Source organism: Neoarius graeffei, chromosome 1, assembly GCF_027579695.1.
Source record: "Neoarius graeffei isolate fNeoGra1 chromosome 1, fNeoGra1.pri, whole genome shotgun sequence".
NCBI classification, from domain to species: Eukaryota; Metazoa; Chordata; class Actinopteri; order Siluriformes; family Ariidae; genus Neoarius; species Neoarius graeffei.
In genome coordinates, this window is record NC_083569.1 from 22,898,667 (window position 1) to 22,907,280 (window position 8,614).

The 8,614-nt window shown below is 40.5% G+C and overlaps 1 non-coding gene across 1 annotated transcript; it reads right to left on the minus strand.

Moving 5' to 3' along the window:
• Positions 1-7,912: 7,912 nt before the first annotated feature.
• Positions 7,913-7,994, minus strand: trnas-gcu (transfer RNA serine (anticodon GCU)). The gene has a single exon. It is a non-coding gene; the product is annotated as a tRNA-Ser (tRNA).
• Between the last annotated feature and the right edge of the window lie 620 nt (positions 7,995-8,614).

Sequence of the window (8,614 nt, forward strand, 5' to 3'; positions counted from 1 at the left end):
AGTAATATTTTACACTATTGCTACAGAACTTGAGAATATTTATAGCTTATCTACATTCCAGAACTCAGCTCACAATCTCTCATTTTAGAAATTTCTGTGATACATTTATTACTAAGCTGCTCACAGGTTTGTTTGTTTTTTTAATGTCCAAACTACATCAAGAAGTAATACTTTGTGTAAGGATTCAAACACAAAACACGAAGATAAAAGCAGTTATTGGTAACACATATTATGACCAGAACAGCCACTGGACTATTTTCAAAAGTAAACAATGTCACTTTCACAACTAGACAATGTCAGTTTCCTCTGTATCTGCTGGACTGTCTGTTGTTCTGTATGGAGAGTGCATGGACAGATAAGCATCAGACATCAGACATTTCAGTAACTCTATAACTAACAGGTTCACTAGTTATCTATAATTTGTAAGAAAGAGTTATATTCTTAATTATGGCAGATATCTGAGACAAGCATGCAAACATACAGATAGGCAAAGATAGACACACAAAGAAGTGACTAACTTGCTGAAATATTTTTGCAACAAATCTCACAGAGTTATGGGACCCAAAGAGAAAATCAGTCACCTTGTTAAACACTTTTTTTTTCATCAATCTTGAAACAAACATACTTTTAGATAAAGAATCTATAGAGTAACAAACTCCTAAAAGCAAAAAGTTATGTCAGTTGAATAGACTGTGCAGCACACCACCTCTGAGGTTCTAACTGATCCCACTCAGTAGTTTAGGCCCTTTTAGGGTTAAATGGGTATCTAATGTATGAACCCTGCTTTTGACGTGAGTAAAAAGGTTGTGTGCCACAAATAACACCTAATATATAGATTGAGGCACTGTCTAAAAGCGGAGCTCCCATCTGTTTCTGGGTTGTAGAATTTTCTTATATCATAGCCAGTCTCCTTTGTTTTATTTCTTTACTGACTAGCACTGGCCACTAGGCAGTGTGTATGACTGGTAATTACTAACACTGGCCACTAGGCGGTGTGTCTCATCTCATTATCTCTAGCCGCTTTATCCTTCTACAGGGTCGCAGGCAAGCTGGAGCCTATCCCAGCTGACTACGGGCGAAAGGTGGGGTACACCCTGGACAAGTCGCCAGGTCATCACAGGGCTGACACATAGACACAGACAACCATTCACACTCACATTCACACCTACAGTCAATTTAGAGTCACCAATTAACCTAACCTGCATGTCTTTGGACTGTGGGGGAAACCGGAGCACCCGGAGGAAACCCACGCGGACACGGGGAGAACATGCAAACTCCGCACAGAAAGGCCCTCGCCGGCCCCGGGGCAGGTGGTGTATATGACTTGTAATTACTTGCACTGACCACTAGGCGGTGTGTATGACTGGTACTTACTAACACTGACCACTAGGCGGTGTGTATGACTGGTAATTACTAACACTGGCCACTAGGCGGTGTGTATGACTGGTAATTACTAACACTGGCCACTAGGCGGTGTGTATGACTAGTAATTACTAACACTGGCCACTAGGCGGTGTGTATGATTGATAATTACTAACACTGACCACTAGGTGGTGTGTATGACTGGTAATTACTAACACTGGCCACTAGGCGGTGTGTATGACTGGTAATTACTAACACTGGCCACTAGGTGGTGTGTATGACTGGTAATTACTAACAGTGACCACTAGGCGGTGTGTATGACTGGTAATTACTTGCACTGACCACTAGGCGGTGTGTATGACTGGTACTTACTAACACTGACCACTAGGCGGTGTGTATGACTGGTACTTACTAACACTGACCACTAGGCGGTGTGTATGACTGGTAATTACTAACACTGACCACTAGGTGGTGTGTATGACTGGTAATTACTTGCACTGACCACTAGGCGGTGTGCATGACTGGTACTTACTAACACTGACCACTAGGCGGTGTGTATGACTGGTAATTACTAACACTGACCACTAGGCGGTGTGCATGACTGGTGTTACACATACACGGACAAACCACAAAAAAATCAACTCGATTGGTTTACCATTTTTTCTTAGGTATGGCGCTCCACTGGGAGCTCCGCTATTATGGATATAATAATTGCATATTAATGATGTAATACTTTTATACCAATTTCCTACATGTGGTTTCAGGGATCTTTTTATGCGCAAAGTTCCCCTGCATAATTAACTATGAAACAGCAGCCTACAAACATTACAAGAAGTCCAGATTTATGAATTTATATCTGAACTTGTATATTATTACCAAAAACAAGACTTGGTAAATTTTGCAAAATAGCCTCCAAATACCACCTGACTATGTGCATTGATGGAGATTTGAGTGCAAAGTGCTTTGCAGAAATTGCACACCAAAGACACCTTCAGGTCCTCAGTCTCATCCACAGTGATCTCACTGATCTTCAAACTGTCCATATGAGGCCATTCTCACCAGCAGAAAGTGGTCTTCAGGTGATGAGAAATCATGAGCAGCACTTGCTCACCTTCTGGTGTCAGTGTTCTCAATATCCCCTCTTTTATCTGGATCATCTTTCCACCTTCAAAATATCCCTGACAGGCCCCAGTGAGAATTGAACTCATAACCCCTGGTTTACTAGACCAGCGTTTCTCAACCTTTTTTCAGTCACGGCACCCTTCAGGAGTATGCAAATTCTCAAGGCACCCCCATATAAAATATACGCAGCCACGCTGACCCCGGCAGTGACGTTGTGACATGGGAAAGGGGGCCATGAGACAGATTTTGATAATGCATGAGGCGGCGATGATCTGCATTAGTGTAACTATCATTTTTTGGAATTTTAATTCATTTTATTTATTTCAATGTTAGAATATATAATTTTTTGATGGCAAACCTAATGAAGCCAGACAGCACCCCAGTTGAGAAAGGCTGTACTAGACCAGTGCTTTCACCACTGAGCTATGGAGCCCCTGTACTGATCCTCAAAACGGCCCACAGAACCTACTGGAACATCACTCACAACTTTAGTTCCTAACCGCAGTTAGCTTCTGTTTACTATTTGCCTCACAAAAAAAGGACACACATTTTAAATAATGCAGTGTGTCAATTGTAGAGTGGGCTGTGGACTGTACATTCTGGCTACTTTCTCAAGTATTTTTCAAATTTTTACATAAATAGATTTTGACTTAGAAACTAAGAGCAATGTTTGTTTCCGGAGCATATATCCAAAACTATTCATGATACGGATTTGAAACTTGGTATACATATTAAGAAGGTGATGTAGATGTGCCTTTTCATACTAAGAAATTTGAGAAATTTTAATTTTTCATGTTTCCATGGAAACAATTTCAGACTTAGTTTCTCAGGTTAGTCTGAGGGGGAGGTTTTGTTTCCGGAGCAGAACTTGAAAATCATGAGTGGTATGGTCTTGAAAGCAAGTGTCTGATTACCTGAGTAGTTTGCCATGATCGTATAGTGGTTAGTACTCTGCGTTGTGGCTGCAGCAACCCTGGTTTGAATCCGGGTCATGGCAAAAGAAAAAAAAGCTACCTGAACAGGTGTAATTTTGGGTTTACTGTCATTAGTCATTTGCACTGTTTGATTTGTTTTTATTTATTTGTCTTCCATTCAATACTGACACTTTTTTTGCACAGTTTTTATCTTCATTTATCACAATTCTTGATTTTAGCACTATTAATGCACAGTCACATGTACAAAGCGCATATATAGGTATTTTTAATTGTTACATTTTTATCTGTATATTGTAAAGTTAGCTTGTTCTTTTTTTAATTCTATTTTATGTTGCACAGTGTGTCTTTTTCTTTTCACATGTTTGATAACTTGCTGCTGCAACAAAACAAATTCCCACCTTGGGAGCTATCTATCTATCTTAGTGATTACACAGCCTGATAATTACAATTCATTTTTTTATACCCCCACTCCAAAGAAGTGGGGATATACTGGTTTACCTCTGTCCGTCCGTCTGTATCTCCGTCCATCCAAAACACCCTTTTTCTCAGCAACCACAAATCATAGCCACTTAGTACCAAACTTCAGCTTGGGGTTCTATACCGTATATACCGTTTTCAGGTCTGTCCCACATCGACTTCCTGTTTACCAACTAAATGTATTTACGAAACATATAGGGTGGATTCACAAAATTTTCGAAAGACTTTTCTCAGCAACTACAAATCACAACTGCTTGCAGGGGCTTCAAAGTTTGGGAGAATAGCAGGGTACAAATAATTTACAGCAGGGTGCAAAATCGTAAAATGTCTGCCAGTGGTAGACATAATGCACGCAAAGCGTGCAGGGGGGGTTTCAAAGGGGGGTGTGCCCCCCTTTGGGCATGGAAAATTTTATGAAATGCACTGAGAAATGGTGGCCTCTGGTAACTTTTAACAGTGAAAATAAAGGGTAATCAATACCATTTGGAAATATGAAACCATACCTCAGTCATTATATCAAATTTCAGAAATATTTGCAAACAAACACATAAAAAGTAGTCCGATTGAACTCCACATATGGATGATATAATAATTTTAAGTCTGATGTGCACTTTGACTAAGCTAAGGTGACAAGTTTCTCCAGATTCTCTAATACTATTGAAGAATATGGTGAAATCTTGAATACAGATGAAGAACTATATATATATATATATATATATATATGAGAGAGAGAGAGAGATGCAAGTACGAATTTTTCATGGGGCGGGATGGTTTGGAACAGGTCATCTAAAATTGGGATAACATTTACCCGGGACGGATATTTGAGGCGGGTCGCCTAGCTTAAGCTTGATTAGCGTTGTTACGCACGCAGTTTGTTTTTTCGAGCAGCTGTCAAACGCAGAGTCAACTTTACGATCTGCGATTATAATGTCTTAAGCAAGGTTGAGAAACAGTGGACTAAGACGTATTTATTTTTCTATATCAACACAATGACAGAATAAATTTGTGTTCAAAACGTACTTACCTTTCCCTCTAGACCTTTTTAGCCACGCATCCAGCATGGAGCCGCTTGCGACTCTCTTCGTCGCCATTTGTGAGTCACATGATGGCATGAACCATTCACAGTCCATGGAACACTAAGCCAATCAGAGTACGGCTTACATATGACACAAGGGGCAGTAATGGCTGCACTCATGTCGAGGATGTAAACAAAGTTGATGCGGCAACCGACATACATGACATAGTGGATGTAATTTACGTTCACAACTTATTTTGCCGTCAGAAATATTTAATATTAAATTTTGTGACTCAACTGACAATAGCCGGTGGCATAACAAGCCACAGACGGCGATTTGCCGCCGGTGACCGGCTAATTTTGAGACCACTGTGCTTGATATTTGGTACTGAACTTCAGCTTGGGGTTCTATACTGTGTATACCGTTTTCAGGTCTGTCGCACATCGACTATCTGTTTACCGACTGAATGTATTTATGAAATATATATGGTGGATTTAGACGCCATTTCAAGAAGCAAAATGCTATTTCAAATTGACAGTTTACCAGGATGCTATTTGAAATACCTGGGGAGAACACTGCTCTTTACTTACTTGTCAGGGTTAATTATTTGTTGAAGTCAACATTCATAATAAGTGTCATATTCTTTCAATAGCTTGCATTCTGATATAAGCGAGAGCGAGGGGATACGTAAGTGAGCAGTAGCTCACAGTTGATATTGTTTTGTAATTAATTTATTCAAATCATCATAAATATGTATCACGATTTATCATTGCAATATATCATTACATGCCAAGTAAATATTATCATAAATAATGTTACACATGCAAACATTCATATAAAAGCACACCCATTTGATCTATATAGGCCTTTAAAAGCGGGTGACTGGGAATATCGTGTGCTGGATATTGGATATACATGTGTGGAGTGTAACGAGAGAAGAGCAGGGCTCACCGACTCTACAGCCACACTGGGGACGATCCTCTCATTGGTCTCCTTCAGCTTGTCAGCAATCAGCTGTCTGTCCTCTGTGGCGATGATGGACTCTACAGGTGTGCCCAAAACCTTCACACCGTACTGCTGCAGTACGCCAATCTGAAACAGCACCACTCCTACCACAGGGTATCGTAGGTTGTAAGTTTACGTATCCAGAAGTAGAGCTGCAGCTACAATCATTGACACCTTAATGATCTTTTGGCCATTGCAAAAGTAGAAGAGACTTTCAATATGTAAATTGTGCATTAATAGTCACTCAAACTTCCACTGAAAAAAAATAAGTTGATTCCCGATTACTTAGCATGTCAGATGATGTGACACCATTCCATAGTTATTGACATCGTTCCACAATTATTGACATCGAGATGAGAATTATTTTTTAAAATGGTATGTGGAATTAAGTTCGCAAAACAGTTTTTATTTAATTTTTTCAAATAGACTTGTCTCATCTCATTTCAGGCTGCTTTATCCTGTTCTACAGGGTCGCAGGCAAGCTGCCCCAGAAATTTTGGGCCCCATGAAAGATTAGAATTTTGGGCCCCCCAACTTTGCCCACCCTTGTCACAATTGCACTATTGTCATTATTTGACTTTTGATAGCCCATGGACCTTGAGTTTGTGATGAACTCCATACTCAGTAGCCTTACAAATGTTACCCATAAAAGACAGGAAACATCTTATTATAAATTTATTTCAAAGTGACACGGAGTGACATTTCAATTTGATCAATTACGTACGTATTTCTTCATATGTTGTAACCTCTATCCCTCTTTTATGTGTGCTGCGCTTTCTCCAGCTCGTCAATTTGAAAACAATGGTTTAGAACGTGTGAACATTCCACACACATAACCATGTCAAACACTTGACTGGTGTCCATTATTAGCAACACTTTAATCTAGCAAACTGTATATGGCGCTCGCTCATTAAAAACTTCAATCCTAAAGCATTTATGGGTTGTATTGCTGCTTACCTCCTTCTCCAAAGGGGGGTTCAGTGGTTTGGTAGGGCGGAGGTCCCCCTGAGGCTGAATCTGTGCCTATTTAGGGCACCCCATTAGTTATGAAACTGGTTATTAGCACTAGTTATTAGCACCAGCATAACGTAATATTTCATCTTGTTTATCACACAAGTCAGTTCAGTTATTAAAATGGAAAATGTCACTGTACAAACTGTAAAAGTGTTCTCTTGATAGGCTAATCCAACCACGTTCATACTGTTCATTTACCATTCGCTGATATTTTGAACACATGTGAGCAATAGCTACCTTTCTTTGGGAAAAACTGGGTGACCAGTTGCCTGCCTCTCCGGTCCCTCTCAGCTTTCAGCTGCCTTTCTTTACGTTTTTGACAGCCACGCTTCATATTTAGCGATCATAGACTGTACGCACTCCACTGCTGGCTGGCTGGCTGCTGCACCGCGACACAGCAGCAAGTAGCGTTGCACTGATCAGCACACAGATTTAACGCATCGCGCTTCTACCAGAACTGGACCATACCATTTCGCAAAAGGGGGAGGGTTAAATGACAATATGTTGAAGAACTCAAGAAATAGACAACCTTGTTCAATTAGCTCATTTTACCAGATGGAATATTGCATTGTTGTTATTTCAAAAGTCTTATTAAAATCATATTATCAGCCCCTTAAAGGGCCCCATGGCAGTGCTGGGCCCCTAGAATTGTTCTAACCTTTCCCCCCCTGGTGGCGCCCATGCATCTGTGAAAACAGCCACTATTTGGATTAAACCCACAACCTTGACACTGTTTGTAACAATTACCTAATAAACTAACTCCACACTACTTTTCTGCTGATATGCTCCTCTGATGAGCTGTGAAGGTTAGCTTTCAACCTTCTTTGGATTGTGGGGGAAACCAGAGCATCCAGAGGAAACCAGACACAGGGAGAACATGCAAACTCCACACAGAAAGGCCCTCGCGAACCCGGAACCTTCTTGCTGTGAGGCGACCATGCTAACCACTACACCACCGTGCCACCCAAAAGAACAGGCACGCGACGAGGGTGGGATTCGAACCCACGCATGCAGAGCACAATGGATTAGCAGTCCATCGCCTTAACCTCTCGGCCACCTCGCCTGTATGTGTGTTTGTTTATTTTGTATGATGCAATGATCATTGGTGTGTTAGTAACTCTGTCAAAGTCAAAACTCAGACTCATTAAAATATTTGTTGGAACATTATTGCTGTATATTTATTTAATAAGCCTGTTATGAAAACTACATAGAGCAACAGGGGGCAGCCAAGATGGCATCAGTGTAATATGTGATTTGTGTAGCTCCGCAACATGAAGAACAAAACCTAATGTGCTGAATTGCTAAATATGCTTAAGGGCTGATTAGAATGAACCTAATTGACAAACTAAATAGCTACTACAAGGACCTTGCTCAGAAACAATTTTTTAATCCTTGTTTGCTTTCATTTTATTCACTGTTATCCAACTATGCCTCAAGCTAACCATTCAGTGAACCTGCTAACTAAAGGAGAAGTGAACATAACACTATACGAACTAAACCGACAGGAGTTGGTAACAGTGGCGGCTCCTGAATTTTTTTTCAGGGGGGGCAATTTTCCCCCGTTATGTCTACACGGACCATAAATGTCCACAGGACTGAAGTAAATTGACCTAGGTAGCAAGTCAACTGTTCTACAGAATGTTCTGTAAATAGATTTTGTACTTCAAACTCCATGACCAGCAA